Source organism: Sus scrofa, chromosome 3 (assembly GCF_000003025.6).
Source record: "Sus scrofa isolate TJ Tabasco breed Duroc chromosome 3, Sscrofa11.1, whole genome shotgun sequence".
Taxonomy (NCBI): domain Eukaryota; kingdom Metazoa; phylum Chordata; class Mammalia; order Artiodactyla; family Suidae; genus Sus; species Sus scrofa.
Window position 1 is genome coordinate 102,418,659 of NC_010445.4, and position 19,396 is coordinate 102,438,054.

Genomic DNA, 19,396 nt, shown 5'->3' on the forward strand with positions numbered 1-19,396 from the left:
AAATATTCTCAACCTCATAATGGGAGTCCACAGTCAAGCTTGGGACCAAATCTCTCAGTCTTTGACCCCCATCAGTCCCTTTGACCATGTGGAGACAGCATGCCTGCCTCATCACATCTAAGGAGTTTTGCAGAGACCTCTAAATCGTTCTAGAGCAAATAATGCTTAGAAAAGGGGATACAGAAGCAGGAAGGATGGAAACAAGATATTTCGGGGTAGACTTAATGGATTACTCCAGGCCTGACCCTGACTGGGTCAACATAAACATTTCAGAGGAACTGTGTTCTGAAGGGGCTGAGACATTCCCTGAAGAACTTCGAAACCTAAGTGAAATGTCCAAAGCAACCTGTTCCTCACTGAGCAGAAAAAGCCATGGGGTACCTCTCAGACCCCCTGAGAGTTTCTACACTCCACTTGCTCATGGGCAGGGGAGAAGACTAAAGTGACTACATGGTCCCTGCAGGCCCCAAACACACTGGCTTTAGAGAAATTAATCCACAGGCTAATGGGTAAATGTTAGTAAAATATTCACATGTGCATCCGCTTATCCTTAAGTAAAGTGAGATTGATGACATGGGCCACCGTCATTTGTGAATACAAGGGATGCAGGTTGCTGTGTAGATGCTAAGCTTCTTCCCAGTGGCTAGGATCCGTTTTTGTCAGGTCTCCCTCATCCTCCTCTCTTGTTCTTTTGGCCAAAAGCAGAGATAAGGCAGAGGAGTCAGGACAGCAGAAATGGCTATTTGGTTTCTGAGCTCTGCTTTCTCTGCACAACCCCAGTGTCCATGAAGGCAGGCAGGAGAAGGGGAGAGGCCACAGGTTTGGGACCCCCACTGCTTAGTGCTGGGTGCTCAGAGTTATGGTACGCAGCCCATCTACCCAGTCCACAGGCAGTCAGTAATACTCATGGGGGCTCTGAGGGGACACCAGAGGAAAGCACAGCCACTGGAAAGGACACCAGGAATAAGGAAATCTGGCTCTAGCACAGATGCGCTGCATGAATTTAGGCAGATCCATAAATTAACATTTTTGTCTCAGTCTGCAATACACTTTCAAAAGTAGTTTTGAATTAATCCTCCCAAACCTGCTGTGACATGTGTAACATATGATGTTATTATTTCTATCTAAGATAAGCTGAGGTTCAGAGAGGTGAAGTGATTTGCCCAAAGGCATAGAGCAAATAGAATCAGAAACCACTGCCTCCAACTCCTTTGCTTTCCCACCACCCCTTATACATTAACTTCTCTAAGCCCGGGTTCCATCATCATTGCAATAATGACAACTTTACTGGGTACTTTCTCTGTGTGAGCTAAGCACGCTACCTGTGTTATCTCATTTAATCCTTAAAATAACCTATGGGCAGGAGCTATTTTTATCCCTGTTTACAGATGAGAGAATGGGGGCTTAGAGAGATCAGAAACCCACCCAGTCGAAGCCCACGTTCTTAGCCACTTGCTGTTTAAGTTCCCATTGGTAACTGAAGGATTTTCCCCATCCACTGACCTCACCAGGTAACAAAGAAGACAAAATTAGATGACAGATGTGAAAATGCTTTTGACAGTTAAACGTGTGTGGCATAAAATAAGGAAAAATTTAAAACTCAAACCCCTACAGATCTTATATAATGAAGCCCAAACTCCCAAGAAATGGACGCAACCACAAGTCTTCACTGACATAAAGTTGCCGAGTTGGCTTCATAAAGAGGTTGCAAAGGGAAAATGCAGGAGCCCAGAAGCACCAGTTCTGGAGGACTGCCTGAAAGAGCTGACTTTTACTTAAGTTCTTGGCAATAAAGCAGGCACAGAATATCAGAAAGGAGAGGTATTTCAGGCAGAAAGGCTGGTCAGCAAGGCCAGGCTGCCCTGCCCCTGGGAAGGTAGTCAGGAGTCCCGGTGGGAATGAAAACTCTGATAGGAGTGAGTGAAGGGATCCATGCTCTCAAGGCCACAGTAATGAGGGTGTGTGTGCATGTGTGTACGTGTATGTGTGTGTGTGTGTGAGAGAGAGAGAGAGAGAGAGAGAGAGAGAGACAGACAGAAAGGCAGGGCCACTCACCCCTGCCTCTGCAGTGTCATGCACAATAGCTCCCATATTATCTTAAGCACAGACCCAAACTCATCTCCCGTTGAGCACTTCTTGCTGCCACAATCCAAAATTCCCCCACAGAATCAAAATACGCTCTGATCTTGGCAAAGATTCTTCCTCTCACTTGTGGGCCTCTTCCATGGACTTTTATGTCTCTGTTTACTTTGTGTGTTTCATGAGTGGCTCATGCCTTTAAAGGAAATGCACCAACCTCGGCCTGTCATTACTGCCCTTTGCTGGCCACCGGCTGCGCTCACCCTGCTCCTGGGATGGGTGAGCCTGGGCTTTTAATTTGCTGTGACAGGAGATAATTGTTGCTTGAGTTTCCACCTCTGAAAATAAACTAGGGTGGTGCTTCCCGACCAGGAATCCACAGAGGCAAGCTCACCCCTGGGGCCTGTGCCAGAGGAGGCTTAGCCAGGGCTGCAATGGCTGATCTCAGTGTCCCTCATCCCCTTTCCTTTTCTGGATTTCAAAACATACAATTAGTGTTTTCTTTAAGAACTCAAGATGGCAAAGTTTAGAAAGTTCCGGAGACTTTCTGACAATGTATGCAAGAATTCGAGAGGTGGGATTCTGTGAAATCTCAGGCTCTGGGGACATAACCCCAGCACTAAGGCCTAATCCCCAGTTTCTGCTCCCTCAAGTTCAAGCACATCATAGCCAGACCACCAGGGCTACACTCCATGCTTCTTCTTTTTCAAAATACAAGATCATGCATAGAAATATCTATACTAAGTCCACCAATCCACACACTGGAATTACAAGCCAGGTCATGGGTTTTTGCATAAGAGGCAAGACCTTCTCACCTATAAAATGAAGTAGCTGGAGAGGACATTCTAAGGTTCCTTCCAGCACAGGGATCCACTGATCTTGGACTCCATTCCCCAGCTTGTCTCACCACAACTGACTTGTACAAGGTATTGTGAAGCCTGAGTGTGTCGTTCAAGTTCAGATGGTTTAAAGATGTCTAGGAATTGTATATTTCAGCTGTGACTTAGAACTAAGATAATACAGAAAGAGAACCAAAGGCAGGGAAGCTCAAGAGTGGCTGAAAGGAATGAATCCATAAGGACCCTGCCCCACATGCCCGGGGGTCCTGTAGAAGATCCTCCTTTGCCCCAAGTTTCTGTTCAAATCTTGTCCTTCTATTCATTAGCTGTGTGACCTTGGGAAAGTTACTTAACCTTTCTTAGTATCTCCATCTAGAACATGGGAAAGATAATAGACCCTCCTCACTGAGCTGTCCTGAGGTTTAAGATAGATCTTGAAAGTGCGGTGGTCATTTGAGCACCTGACTAACAATGCTTACTCCCTCCTTTGTGGCACATGGAAGACTGCATTTCCCTAGTCCCTTGAAGTTGGATTTTTCCATGGGACTTGCTTTGGCCAATGAATTAAGAGCAGAAGTACTCTGTGTTGTTCTATGCAGAAGCGTTTACTAGCCAGTGTAAGACACTGCTGTGCTCCCTTCTTGCATGGCAACCAGGAATGCCATAGATGGAGCAGGTGGAAGCTCTTTTATTCCAGGTTGAAGTATGAAGAAATATGGAGCAGAGATCCCCGGCCAACCTGCATGGGACATTCATAAGATTGAGAAGTAAAGGTATTGTTTGCTATTGAGATTTGGGGGTTGTTTGTTAACAAAGCATAAACTAGCCTACCCTAACTGTAACAATATATGAAGCAACTACTATAGCCCTAAGAATGTAGCAACCTCGTAATAGATAATAGTTCCTATCTTGATTTTTTCAGCAAAGGCCAGGATTACTACCTCTGGAAGCAACCACACAGAATCTAACACAGTTCTGAGCAAATGCTTGTGCACACTTTCATAGTGACAGAAGATGAATTCAAAGTCACTGAGGCTATCAGAAGCCAGGGAAACACTGTGCCCAAGAAAAGGGAAGCCCTTTCCAGCAACTGGAGAGGGAGGACCACTATTTGCCACAGGTGTAGAGTCAAGTCATTATGTACTTTGTTTTTCACCAGCCACAAAGCAAGTAGCAAAAAACTGGTTTCTGTCTCCACGTCAATGAAATTATTTCTGCGGCATAAGCTTAACACATTCTCTGCTCAGAGTAACAGGTAGCAGATGCTGGGGACTTGATCCCAATATTTGGTATTGATTACTTAGTGCAGACACCAAAATCTTTGTTCATATCAACACATGGCATAGGAGTATTTTTCCTATTAAACTCAGTAAGGTATAAAAACATAGGAAACTCATTACACTAGAGTTAAAGGGATCCACAGTTAAAGAAGCTGCTTGTTCTTTCCCAAGGAGTCTCTGGTGACAAAAGTATAAAAGAGGCAGTGCAGGTAAAAGTTATGAGCATTATCTTGGGTGCCCATGAGACACCGGTTTGCATCCCAATTCCTTCACTTAACTGTAAGATGGCAAGAACTTAGAACATACAATGGCCGGGTTGAAAATTTTTCACATTTCTATTATTACTTTGGTCATTTATTCATTCAAAAAATATTTGCTTCAAATTTTCTCTGTGCCATGACTTCACTTCATCTTCCCAGCAGCTCTATGAGGTTGATAGCATTGTTCTCATTTATAAGTGATTAAATTCAGGCACAGAGATAATAAAAATCTCAAGACAATGTGGCTGATTAAGTTAGAGAGTTGGACTTTAAACCCAGATCTTAAATAGAGAAGTCTCAAAAAGTCTCTCATACTCTGTAGAGAGTGGATCTTGTGAGTGAATTCCAAATCTACACAGCTCCCAGAAAAGAAGAGTTCTTCTAGTGCCACCTAACTTACTCAGAAACCCAGTGAGTTTGAACTGATATTTAATATAGAAAGGTATGCTGACAAGGAGTGAGTCATCTCCTGAGCACAAATACCATCTGTGCAGGGAGTGTGTGGTTAAATAGGGAAAATGACTCCCCTGGAGGCCATCCAGACCCAACATGGCAGCTGAGGACAAGCATCCCTTATTTTTTGGCCCAAGAAGTCTCCAGAAGAAGGATGCTGATCTGGATCTCGAAACCAATCCTTGAGCACAAGTTTAAAGCTTATCCAGTAAGTTAAACACAATCTCAGGCATCTTACCTTCTGGTGAAGGCGCTCTGGTGACTGCTGGAAGTCCTGACTATTCCAGGAACAAGTGGGTACATTCTCTGGCCAAGCTCTAGGAGGAAGGGAGCTTGCTTCTCAGCCACTCTGCTGCAGCACCACAGATGCCGTGTCACCAGAAAAATGTGAAGACTGCCCTCCCCAAATCTCATAAGACCCTCATCAGTGGGGCTCCTTCAGCCTGTGACTTAGTCTGTGATTCCTGTGGAGAGAGCAGAGCCAAGAGTAAGCCCCTTTTCTCGGCCTCCCTCAAGTCCACCTGCCTAAGCAAAACCTCATTCTTCATCCAAACAAAAGGGCCTATGCACATCAATTATTTCCAATAATACCTGGGGCTGGGGAAATGGTTCTCCTCAGGGTGGCTCCATAATGCATCATCCAAGCCAGAAACGCTGAAGGTGTAAATGCAGGCAAGGTGGGACTCCAAAATGATAGGCATAAAGCAGGACTGTCCCAAGAAGACTGGGGCCTGTGTCCACACGTGTTCCCCATCAAACCTGTCTCTGCTGGCCCCACTGCAAATTCTGTGGACTCAACACTTGACTGGTGCTGTGTTTACATTTATTGGCCAAAAGGTGCAAAAGAGAATCATGGGGAAATTTCAGCTGCCTGCCTAGAAATATAAGACAAGTATCAGCAATTTAAATGAAGAAGTGGGTTTAGGGGTTTGAACTTCTATCAAATCAAGCCAACCACCCTGGAAGCCAGAGGCCCCAGTTTAGGAGATAGGTGCTCATAGCCTGGTTGGTGGCATTTCAGGGGCAGAAAGAGGAAACCTCTCAATCTGGGATGCTTGTCCTCATTTGTGCTGATTTGCTGCTGCCAACTAAAGGGATCTTAGTTAAAGCTAGAATCACTTGTTTCTTCCTGATGCCTTGAACAAGATTTCCCCCTAGACTGGAGGGTTAGTACAATGTAAACAGTTGTCTCTAGGCTGGCACAGCCACCTTTCCCTTGTGCAACTAGGTTTTCTCTGAAAAGACAGCTATTTAAAGCCCAGCCAACACTTACTGATTTTATTGTGCTGTATCCATGGTGAAATCACAGTCACCAGTTTGAATAGGCTAATCAAGACCCATGAATTGCTGTCTGCAGGAATAGCCACTTTTCCAGAGATCAAAGCCATGTGGCTGGGGAGACAGACTTTTAGCTGCATTTCTTGAATCTTTTTCTGATCAAAGTGATTTATTACTTGAATGTCATAATCAGCTCAGGGTCTTTTTATTTCCATGTTTGGTACCAGACTCCTGAGTATTGGATGATTTAGCGGTTTCAGTCTATTAACCCTTTATAAGGCTTAATCTGTCTTATAAACATTCCTACGGTTTAAAAAAAAAAATCACTATGAACATCTATGAAATGGGAGGAGTTAAGATTTCAAAAATCCCAGCCTCACCTTCTTGTAACCTAAGGATAGACAGCAAGGAGGAGGTAAGGAGGAACCGCCATAGCCAGGCCCTGATGCAATGGTGCCCAGTGAGATGCAGTTTCATACTACATGTGATGGGATGAACCACAGGGAGGCTTCGGCACAACTTCTCGGGTAAGGGGGAGGAGGTTCTGGGGCACTGGCTCCTGTCCCTGGAGGCTCCGCCACCTAGGTACGAGGAGGAGACCCATGGGACTCCCACAGACAGAGAATGTCCAGGGCAAGGCCCAGGTGTCAGGGCTCTTGCAATCTCCTTGCTAACCTCAGAGAATGAACCACAGGGTCTAAGCATTTGGATCTCCTTCTGGGCTGCTTCTGCCAGAAGTGTCTGCTCTGAGTCTGCCTCAGACTCAGACCCAGGCAAGCCGGGCACTAGGGTGGGGTAGAGTATGTGTGCAGCAGCTTGTTGGAGGAGCAGGTGCAGAGCAGCTTTCTTGGTTGCTATGATCATAGGCCCCTGGGAGCTCCCTGGTGTTTCTGCCCATATCCAACAGCCACCCTTCAATTTCCTGGATACCACTTGAACCCTTGCACTGAGGATGCCTTCCTTGACCTTTGCCCTACCACCTGATGTCCCAGGGCCTGATCCGGCTTTCCTGCCCTCATCATGTTAGTGCCTTTCCTAGAGGGCATATTCAGCATCTGGGCTGCCAGGCCACCAGGTGGGTTCCAAAGCGACTGGCTGACACCCAGGACTGGCTCAAGAAATGTTTGGTAGGCATAATGAATGAAACACATGATGAAATTGTAGCTCTGCTTCCCCCTTGGAGGGGGCAGCATCGGCATCCCCTTGACTCAGACTGGGAGGGAGAGAAGTGGTCTGACACTTACCAACCAGTCTGCTCTGAAGACTCTGGGAGGAGAGGTCAGAATCAAGGGCGCAATAGGAGGCTCCTGGCTCTGGACACTTTCGCCAGAGCTGCTGTCAGAGGCTCATGGCGAGGCACTCTTGTGAGGATGAGGGAGAAAGAAGCATTTCCTCCAAAGCCTGGCTAAGTGCAAGCAACTTCAGCGTTTCTCCATCCAGAGCCTGGACCACAGTGAGGACGTAGAGAGCATACTGACTGCTTCCCTGACTCTTAGGGCTCCCAAACTCATCGTCTCTGATGGGATGATCCTTTTGACTAAGTGATCCCTGCCACTATCACTTTGGTTCAAAAGGAAAGGGGCTTGCACATATCCAGACCTCATCCGTTAGAATGAATTTGTTGCATCCACAATGTCACAAGATATAATTAGTTGTACCCCAGACTCCTGCCAATAAGCCTGGTCAGTCCCCCTTAAAGAGAGAACTTCATAAAAGCTACAGGTGGACGGGAGATGTGTTATAACAGGTGTCTTCTGAATCCTCCAGAAAATGTTATAACCAGACTGAGTGTATAGATAAGTGCCAGAGATAGAAAATAAATCTGCCTGGCGTCACAGTCCGTCATAGGGCTGCAATACAGTAACTCTTCTAAAAGTTAATTCCCAAAACAAGCAGTCCCGCAGAGTGCCTGGCAACAGCAGGGGCTTGGGAAATATTATTGATGGACCGACCCGGCTCTGTCCTCAGCAGCCCAGGTACCTGGTGGTGCAGTGCCATCTTCCCAGAGGCCAAGGTGAATCCCAGCCATGAATCTAATCCACCCAGGTGACCTCTACGTCAGACGTCCATGGCCCGTGTGGGCCAGAAGAGAAGCCATGAGTGGTCACATAACTGTGTTTGCTGTTCAAAAGAGCAAACCCTGGACACTAGCTCAGAAGCTATTCTTTCCCTGTGGACGAGTGGCTCTACATCAGGAAAGAAGCCTCTTCTTTGTCCAGAGGATTCATAGTAAGCTGCCTCTTAGGGAGATTATATTGCAGAAACTCAAAAATGGTCTCCAGCCTCCCCCAAGGGTTGAGTCTAACCCCAAAGTATGTCTCAGAAGAGGCTTCTTTTTTTTTTTCGTTTTTTCTTTTTTCCCACTGTACAGCATGGGGATCAAGTTATTCTTACATGTATACATTTTTTTCCCCCACCCTTCGTTCTGTTGCAATATGAGTATCTAGACATAGTTCTCAATGCTACTCAGCAGGATCTCCTTGTAAATCTATTCTAAGTTGTATCTGATAACCCCAAGCTCCTGATCCCTCCCAAGCCCTCCCTCTCCCATCGGGCAGCCACAAATCTATTCTCCAAGTCCCTGATTTTCTTTTCTGTGGAAAGGATCATTTGTGCTGGGTATTAGATTCCAGTTATAAGTGAAATCATATGGTATTTGTCTTTGTCTTTCTGACTTGTTTCACTCAGTATGAGAATCTCTAGTTCCATCCATGTTGCTGCAAATGGCATTATGTCATTCTTTTTTATGACTGAGTAGTATTCCATTGTGTATATATACCACATCTTCCGAAGCCAATCATCTGTCGATGGACATTTGGGTTGTTTCCATGTCCTGGCTATTGTGAATAGTGCTGCAATGAATATGCGGGTGCATGTGTCTCTTTTAAGTAGAGTTTTGTCTGGATATATGCCCAAGAGTGGGATTGCGGGGTCATATGGAAGTTCTATGTATAGATTTCTAAGGTATCTCCAAACTGTTCTCCATAGTGGCTGTACCAGTTTACACTCCCACTAACAGTGCAGGAGGGTTCCCTTTTCTCCACACCCCCTCCACATTTGTTATTTGTGGACTTATTAATGACGGCCATTCTGACTGCTGTGAGGTGGTATCTCATGGTAGTTTTGATTTGCATTTCTCTTATAATCTGCAATGTTGAGCATTTTTTCATGTGTTTGCTGGCCATCTGTATATCTTCCTTGGAGAACAGTCTATTCAGGTCTTTTGCCCAATTTTCCATTGATTGATTGGCTTTTTTGCTGTTGGGTTGTATAAGTTGCTTATATATTCTAGAGATTAAGCCCTTGTCCGTTGCATCATTTGAAACTATTTTCTCCCATTCTGTAAGTTGTCTTTTTGTTTTCTTTTTGGTTTCCTTTGCTGTTTGATTAGTCCCACTGGTTTATTTTTGTTCTTATTTCTATTGCTTTGGGAGACTGACCTGAGAAAATATTCATGATGTTGATGTCAGAGAGTGTTTTGCCTATGTTCTAGAAGAGGCTTCTTAACATGCAGGCCTGTGTGAGCACTGGGCAGCTCAAGGAGCCTTGGGCAGCAAGTGCAGGCACACCTGACAGAAGCCATATTGATAGGTGAGCTGGGTCTGCAGTGAGGGCAAAAACAATGACTTCGGAAACACCCACCTCCTGCCTCTCACCCTCAGCTTAACTGGCAAGACAGCTCCAGGGAATTTTACCAGCATCCTCCAGAGATGGTATTTGTCCCACACTGGCATTTCCTACCCAACTCCTCCCTCTGGGAGTTCACCGACCAAGCTGCCCAGGATGGCCAGTCAGCAAGCTGGCATCCTTAAGAAGGTGGTGTTTAGCTCTGACTTGTGAGCTTCTGAGAATCAGTGTGCCCTCTCTCCTGCCTTACCAAACCCCAAGATCACCGTTCCTAAGAAATAACGCAGTTTTCCAGAACATTCTGATCTTAGCTCTTTCTGATGTTTCTGCCACACAGGCAGCCCCTGAGTGACAGCATTCACCATCACTTCATGTGCAATGGGGCCGGGTTGTTTGTATAAAGATCATTTGAGGAGTGTGTTGAAAATCCAGATTCCCGATCCCCACTCAAGACACTTCCTGGCAAGGAAGGGGCCCGAGGGGAATAGCAACCTGTATTCAGACACATCCCCTTGTGCTTCTAAGACAGTGCTGGGACTGGGAATCAGAGACAATTAGAGCATAATCTTTAAAGGGGTGTTAAAATATCCTTTTCTTTGTTAAGACCTGTGGAAAAGTAAATTTGACCCCCAGAGACCATTTTGCTTTCTGATAGCTTTCAAAGAGGCAGTTCCCTCTTTTCCAAAAAACAGGGCCACTCTCTGGGTTCTTTACATCTGAAACCAGCAAGAATCTTCAAGCAGCTCCAGTGCAGTGTGGGCTGCAGACCGCTTTCCTAAGCATTCCAGACTCCCACAGAAGCAGCTCACAGCACGTTTCCAAAGTGCTGGAGATAGTGAGGCTGTGAGCTTTCCTTCAGGGCTCATCAGATTCCAAAAGCTTCTAGAAGGAGTTTTCCTTGGCTATTGAGCACTTAAACAGCTCAGGAAGAGGTCAAACTTGATGCATATTGCAAAATGAACCTCTGGAAACAGCTAAATTCCCATATTGCGTGAAGGGCAGAAATATGTCTTTAAAAAAAGAATGAGTGAAGCCAGAAGGCACGTTGCTAACAACATTCTGAATTAAGTAATGAAAAAGACTACGCATGTTGCCAGTGAGAGGCAGGAAATAACTCCTTTTCCTTTAACTAATCTCTTTGTTTACATTATTTCCTTTGCTCCATAGGACTGGCTCAAAGAAGGCTGGTTTTTTGTTATGTTTCAGTTTTCAGGTCTTGGTTAGTAGGATTTGGTCCTGTTGAGTCTCAGCCCAGGGAGCCCCACGACCGAAGCCATCACTGTGAGTCACAACAGACTCACTGGGGAATGAACGGTGAAGACAGCAAAGGCCAGTGACACATCTGCTCCTCATTTGGGGTAGCACTTGCTCCCTCCACAATCACGGTCCCTACCTCAGGTGGGCTGACCTGCCTGTGAGGGTGGGGAGGAAGGCTTGTCGGTACTTCTCACGTTCGTGTGTTGGGTTCTTGGCACAGTGGTTAATGAATATCGAAATCAAGAATGAGAGGATGAGGACACAACAGGCGATTTCCAAAGTGGGCTAGACAAATTTCTTCATCTCAGCCTCTTCACATCCTTACTCATAGATGCATTCAAAGGGCACTGGGAGAGAGGAGGAGGAAGAAGAGAGGTTGAATGCCTAGGTCCCATCCCCTGTCACCATGGCTCAGATAATGTCAGGAGCATCACCTGCCCACTTCATTCATTCCTTACAGCATCAAGGGGTAAGAGCAGACCCTCCTGAGTGGTTCTAGACCAGCAAGACAACATGTGCCCACATTGCTCCTCATCTGAGGCCTCCTGTCCAGACATCCCTGGGCAAGCGCATAAAGTCCTGCCCTTTTCAAGTTTGGTGCTTTTTCTCTTTACTTCCAAGAACCCATTCGTTTGATCTTTGGTTTGTCCACATTGTGACATTTGGGGAGATGAGGGGTCTCTATGAGGGGTCTCTGCCCAGTATTGTTATCAAGAGTGGGAAGAGAAGGACCAGGAGCCAGTGTCCACAGGGGAACTGAGGGAGAGGTGCCCAACACATTTAACCCCTTCCTTCCCACTCCTCTCTTACTAGCAGAGGCATGTTATGACAATACCCAACCTCTGTTGATCCAAACGTTCTTGGCTCTTGGCACAGCAGATGCCTCAGGTGAAGAAAAAAGCCGATCCTGTGTGCAATGGAGAGATCTTACTTCACATACATTTCTCTGCCTTCCAATAGCAGAAGAAAATCACTGTTCTTTTGGCTTAGGCAAAAAAAGTAAGACTGCTTTTTTGAAAGCTCTATTTAAAGGGTTCATTATCTCACAGGCTGCTAACTATATACTCTGTGCCACACTCAATAAAAGCTTCATATAGCTGTCTTTGAAATTAACAGCCACCTCTTGTGCTTCTCAAGTTATTAAAGACATTGGCATGGTGCGGAGACTGTAAACTTTCTATACTGGTGATTAGTCAGCGGACTACATCCCACCAAATCCCCCAGAGCGTTCCTAACAAAAAGTTCCTTGTGACCCAAGCATCGATTTTTCTTTCTTGTCTGTTCATTCTAATTCCACTCAATTATTCCTGAGCAAGCTGTTTTATTCCTGTCAACTCATGTTATTTACTGTAGCCTGTCAGGGGGACTGAAGTGGAGGCTGATATTATGTAGGATGTTTTGAGACTCATTAAAACACTTTAAAACAATCACCTATTGTGATATTCACAGCCCTGAATGGGGTGGCCATGCCTGGGCCATTTGGAGCCTGAATCACTTTATTTATTTGCTATTAAAAGTTTCAGTTTAGAAAGGCTTTTCTTGCTACAACAATTTTGGACCTGGGAACACAGGACCCGGTCTCAGCTCCTGGAGGCTCCTAGGCAAGAATCTGAAAGTAAGTGGATTTAGTGTGTGTGTGTGTGTATGTGTGTGTGTCTGGGTGGGGAGCTGGTGTGTACAATATCAGCTCTGCTTCTGAGGAGGATGGGGGTCAGCTGAGGAGGATGGGGATCAGCAGGCAGAAGCAACAAACCAGAGCGGTTTGTCCCCTAGAAGAGTGGGAGATTTCCCTAGGTGAGTATACGAGTAGTTTTCCTCTGAAGATGGAGAAGTCTCCTGCTGTGTCAGTTTCAGTCCATCACTAATCACATGTACAATTTGTATGAACAAAGCATCAGGCTATATTTCCCAAGGTTGCAAAGCAGTAACTCTATAGTTCTTGCATCATTAGATGAAGGGTCCATTTTATTGCTGGCATGTGGAGTGTCAGGTGCAGCCACAGCTCTGGGCCAAAGAAGGATCAAAATGGCCTCATTCTGACTGCCTACCCTCCCAGCTTCTTTTGCTTCCCACTCTGGTCTTCCTGCTGCTCTTGTTCCTCTCTGCATCTGCTCCTGATGGACTACTGGTGGGAGTTCAGCCTAGACAGCCCTTGGGTTTGGAGGTTGGCTCCTGTGCTCTAGAAATCAAGGATTCTTAGTTCCCAGGTTCCAAGATCTGAAGTTTCTTCTGGGGGAATAAAAAGTTCCCCTTTCTTCAGTGATTCTAAGATGTTCTAATGATTTCAGTGGTTGCCATGGTCTCAAGGCAATGCTCAGAAAAAGGCCAAGTCACCCTAGCCCACTGCATATATCATGTCACACACTTCTAGAGCATGCTATTCCCATGAGTGCTGCATGTGCCATCCTCACCCCAAGCTGGAGATGGTAGGGATCAGCCAGAAGCAGCCTGGGAAGGGGGTAGTGAAGCTGGAGGTCCAGAGCCATGTGCCATCAAGCAGGTCACTCCTCCTTCCTTCGTTCACATAATGAGGAGGTTGAACTAGTCCAGCCTTTGTCATGCTGTGTTCTTCAGGTAGTGAGATGCTAATATATGCTTTAAGAGAAGTCAGTTCCCAGTCCTATACTTGGGGAAACACTTTCCACTAAATTGCCTGCTCCTAGGCCAGCTTCTTGCTACCATGAGTATGGAAAGTACTGCACTAGCTGATCTTCAAGATCACTTCTAACTCTTGAAATTCTAGGATGCAATGCACAGGGAATGTAAATGCAAAAAGTTCTAAGGCATTTGCCTGAGGCAGTGGTTTTTCCATCCCAGCTATGCAAAATAATCACTTGGAGGAGATATATAAAAAATAAAACCCACAAGCCTCTCTCTCAGCTCGGAGATTATGATTCACCAAGTCTGGGGTGAGCCCTAGCATCTGCATTTCTAACAACTCACAGGTCAGTGTTGATGTGTAGCAGGCATCATAGCTGATAAGTTGGGGTCATGTTGAGAACCAGACACTTTAACAAGGTAATAAAATGAGAGAAGAACTAAAGCAGGTTTTTAGTTGCTCACTTCTGCTCATAGTATTGGGCCCATGAGTGACTGTACCTGGTATGTTTTTAGAATATACTTCACCAAAGGTCAACAATTTAAGGTGCAGTGAGGCAGAATTTGTTTTGTTTTGTTTTAAACCTCAGACTGACCCTCAAACCACATCCCAAGGGCAAACATCTCACAGCTTAATTGATAGGTTGACATTGCTTGGAACCAGAGGGAAAATGATGCTGGCCACCCACCCTAGGAGAATTAGAGGCCTGGGAGGAGAAGGGTCCCTGTGAAAGGTGGCCTCCTTGGTGTCTACTGGCTGTAAGCAGAGCTAACTCAGCCTTCTGCGCAGGGGGTCAGTGATTCAGGACAGAGGAAACAGGAGGTCAGGAAGAAAGCCAGACCAGCTTCCTAGGGCAGAGAGGCTGGCTTTCATGGATCAGGCAAACTTCTGAGTGAGGAAACCACCTTGGCCCCCTGCATCACTGGTCTGACATGCACATACACAGAAGAGCATCTGGGAGGCTGGCCAGGCTGCCTGCTAACTGGGGGAGTCTGGTCCTGCTCAGAAGGACAAGCCAAAAGTGATGAATTGTACAACGCCTGAAGTTCAGGGTGAAGTGCAAGCCCAGAAAATAAGCCTAGTTCCTACTACTCCCTCTCATATATTCAACAATCCAGACAAGCTGGATGACTCACGCTGTTTAGACAGATCTTGTTCTTCTCCTTTGAGCATTCACTTCTGTTTTTCTCTCCCTACCTCTATTTGTTGGACTCCTACACATACTTCAAGGCCTAGGTCAGAAGCCTCCTCCAATGATCTCCCCATTAGATGCAGTGATATCACTCCCTTCTGGAATTGCCGCACTTTACTGTTTGAATCTATCATCTGGCATTTTCTTACACAGTCGTGTTTCTTATCTCCTTCCTCTGTAAGACCTTGGAGAGTGGAGACTGGGTTTTAACGCCTTCCTCTAATCCCAGAAAGTTTCAGCATTGTGCTTTGTATGCAACAGACACCCAGGGAATGTTTAAGGAATGGAAGATGTTATGTCCCTCATTACCTTTCAGTGTCTTGGCACTCCCTCCATCTCTGCAGCATTGTGCCATCACCAAGCAGGAAGCATCACATCACATTAGTAGATGGCTGGGCTTCCTGGGCAGAGCCAAAGTCGTGACTCCTTTGCATTTCAGTTCCCACGTATTGTTGAAAGACACTCCAGGCTGCATTGCTTTGGGGATCCTCCTCAAGAAATAATGAAAAAGGAAATTCACACCACTGGAAACAAAACTTGGGTGTATATATATGTACCATATTTTGCAACGTATGAGTACATTATTTGTTTAATTATCATTGTCATAATATAAAACACATTATTTCCCATATTTACTGTAGAGTTTTCATGCTTATAAATCTTACCTTCTTAAGAATGATTAAGCTTCCTAAAAACAGAGTTAGTAATTTATATACTGGTAGACAAGCCATAGGAGTTGAAGTCAGACAGATTTGGATTCGAAGCTTGGTTTTATCACTTCATAGCCAGGTCACTGTTTTCTTTGAGCCAGTTTCCTAATTTATAAGCTTAGAGCAAGAATGCTTAACATTGTTATTTTTTAGGCAAGGGGTGGGGTAAAGTTTCATTGAACTATAGTTGACTTATAATATTGAAATAATTTCTACTGTACAACAAAGTGTTATAGGTATACATAAACACATATCTATTCTTTTTCAGATTCTTTTCCAATATACATCATCAAAGAATATTGAGTAGAATTCCCTGTGATATACAGGTCCTTCTTTGCCATCCATTCCATTTACAATAGCGTGTACACACCAATCCCAATCCCCCAATCCATCCCTCCCCCCTACTTTTCCCCTTTGATATTCATAAATTTGTTTTCAAAGTCTACGAGTCTGTTTCTGTGGTTTTTTTTTTTAATTTCATTTGTATCATCTTTTTAGATTCCACATATAAGTGATATCATATGATGTTTTGTCTTCCTCTCTCTGACTTAACTTCACCTACTACTGTTGTACTAACTGTGCAAATTCCTGGCATGTTACCTGTCACCAAGTAGGTTTGCATGCCTGCCCTCCTTCTCTCCTACTTCTTCGTTCTTCCTATAAAATACACAGATGTGCTAAGATTTCTCCAACCAGGTTTTCTAAACCAAAAATTGAGGGAACATGGTTCCTGTGTACTTACAGGGAAGATCAAACAAAATGTTAGATATCGGGACTGTCTCAGGAAATGCATAAGGCCACTGAATCAAGATCATTTGTTCATTTGAATGAAGTAAAAAAAAAAGATTCCAAAGCAACTTTTGCTGCATATCAAACTCTTAAGGTAACTGCCAAATTGCCACTTCACCCTGGTCCATGGAGACAGAAAGTGGATGAGGGGACAAGAAGGCCACCCTGCTGCTCTGGGAGGCACCTCCGATTTATCACCTAAAACCTGCTTATCCCAATGACTCAGAGGAGAAGCTGCCTGCACTCCCAGGTCACAGAGTCCCATTCTCCATGTGAATTTCTGTTCATTTCTTGTCCTGTGAGGTTTGTCTAGAAGCACTTGAGGAAATTAGACATCCAGCAAAAAAGTAAGCTCTGCTGTTTATTTGATAGCCAGAGACTTGAATTAAGGGGAAAAAATGAGTTTACACGGGCCTTGTGTATTTCCAGTAGCTGGAATTTCCCACCGCTGGAAATCTAATGAAACAGTCTCAATACAACTTTTTATAGATCCTGTGGCAGAAGTTGAATTACCCAGAAAAGACCAGAGAAGCAGGCAGAAAGAAACCCTGTTGATGACCACATCTCTTCTAAACTGAACGGCTATTTTTGTCTTGGTGTATGCACAGTTATTTTGTTATTGATCATGAGGTGGGTTTTTTCCCCCCGATAGTTTCAGAGAAAGGAGAGGCATATCTTCAATTCACTACCTGGGATATCATGGCCCCTCTTTCAAAATTCCAATCCAGAAATTGGCCAGCAGGGTTTTGAAACAGCCTGCCTGTGGGCACACCATGAAGCAATGAACTTTGTTTTGACTGGGGTTCGTGGAAGGAGAGTTTTGGTGTGCATCCTTTAAACACATGGTGTTCTGAATATAAGGCTCTGATGGTTGTTAGCCAAAGTGGATTTAACACACAGCCTCAAAACCAGCAGCTGCCTTTGCCACAGACGTTGACCCCATCCTGCATATAGACAGGCATCGTGTCTAATTACCCTGAGCATTTGCCACTGTGTAGAATAAACGAGAGGGCTTCCCACTGGGGACATTTCTGTGACACAGTAGACTGGATTCAGTCCGAAAAAAAGAATAGTTGTGGTGTACACTCCAGCCCAACTGCCCATTCCCTCTCCTTGACCTACCCTTTGTGGGAAGCCAGGAATGCCAAATATTTCTTGTCGCTCTGCCCAGGCCTTGGTTTTATTTACAGTCCCTCCCCCAACCCCAACCCCCACACCCCGGCCCCAGCGCTGTCTCATTTCCTGTGGCAGTTCAGCCTATCTTTCTCTTTCTCCTTGAATGGTCACATTTTTGTTTGAGATGGCACATCTCGGGTATTTCAGAGAGAGACAAAAGCATAAAATGATGTCCACTGGACAGGAAGCCATGCTATATAGCAGGCATGATGCACAATTCCCACATAAGGGAATTGCCTTAAAGTTGACAAACTGTATCATTGTTTCTAGGCCGTAGATAAAATAACTTTCAAAAAGTGAAATGAGAGTCAGGCAAAGGCAGATGAAATGAACATGTGGTGGAAGATTTACGAGGAACATCTTTAAAGAACCACTGGCCACTCTGTGTGTTTTGTTTCCTAAAGGGCAAAATTAAGCCCTTAGATCAGGTCTTTCATTTTTGGGTTTCTTTTCTAATTTTAGAATCTCCTCTAACCACACTGGGACAGCAAAGCGGGAATATAATTCCTTCTGTAGTTATTGCTACACACTTATGAGGACATTGTCTTCGACAAATCTGTTTTGCCCCAAAATACATTCTCAAAATCATTTCCAGGCAGTATAACCCCGGAGGTGGGGCTTCAGGGAAGCTATAAATGTTTTGAATTGCAAATCTACAAAAGAGAAAATGCAGGCATCATGAACAGGCCTCCTTTGAGTAGCACAGACCTGTGGGCTCCATTCCCATCTGTTGACCTGGCATCATGGTTAATGTGCCCTCTTTCAGAAAGTGTCTATGCTGGATGATACATTATATGGGCATCTGCCTGTTACCATTTCTGATGTCCATTTCAAACACTGTATATAAATAACAGTTCTATGGCCAGTCTGGTAGATAGCCTGGCTCTTCAGAAGGGAGGGGTGACATCTGAACATGTGGTTAGCACAGTGGTCTTGGAGGACAGAGTTCTGGCTCATGCCTCCAGGCAGGTCCTGAGCTTTGCACCTAGCTGCTGGCTTCACACGGCAAATAAGACTTTTTCTTTCTTTCCTTCTCCTCCTTCTTCTTCTTGCAAATGAGAGTTTTTTAAAAGTATTGTACTTGAAATTAAAATAGTTGGTTTCAGAAGAGAGGACAAATCAGACCTCTGATCTCTTCATGTCTGTCTCAAACCCTCATTCTCATCAAGATTCCTCGGAGTTCCTGTTGTGGCTCAGCGGTAATGAACCCAGATAGTATCCATGAGGACTTGGGTTCAATCCCTGGCTTCGCCAGTGGGTTAAGGATCCGGAGTTGCCATGAGCTGTGGTATAGGTTGCAGACACAGCTTGGATCTGGCTTTGCTGTGGCTTTGGCTTAGGCTGGCAGCTGCAGCTCTGATTGGACACCTAGCCTGGGAACTTCCGTATACCACAGGTGCGGCCCTAAAATAAAATTAAATTAAAAAAAAAAAATAGGACTCTTCTAGTCACCAGCATCTGCCAAGACGGCAGTGACCTTGCTGGCTGAGGATACCTCAGTTCAGTTTTCCTTCTTTGTCAGGATGGGTGGGACATCCCTAGACAGAAAGAAAAATAACACCCACACATTTTTATCAGCAAATGTCAAAAACACATCAGGGGTTTGGCCTGTGCATTACTGCTTGTCCAGTTGAGCTATTGAAATCAATTGGAATTCTATGTGGATATTTAGGTGGTTAGAGAAATTTTGGAGACTGGGAGACAGGAACAGATAAAGGATTGATTTATGATTGCATCCTAGACTCTGAGCCCAAGATGTGAACATTTGCCTAATGATTATGTGAATAATTGCACTGGTGGGGGGAGATTTTTATCCACTCTCGATTATTTTTTAATATGTTACAGAGTTTGTTTATT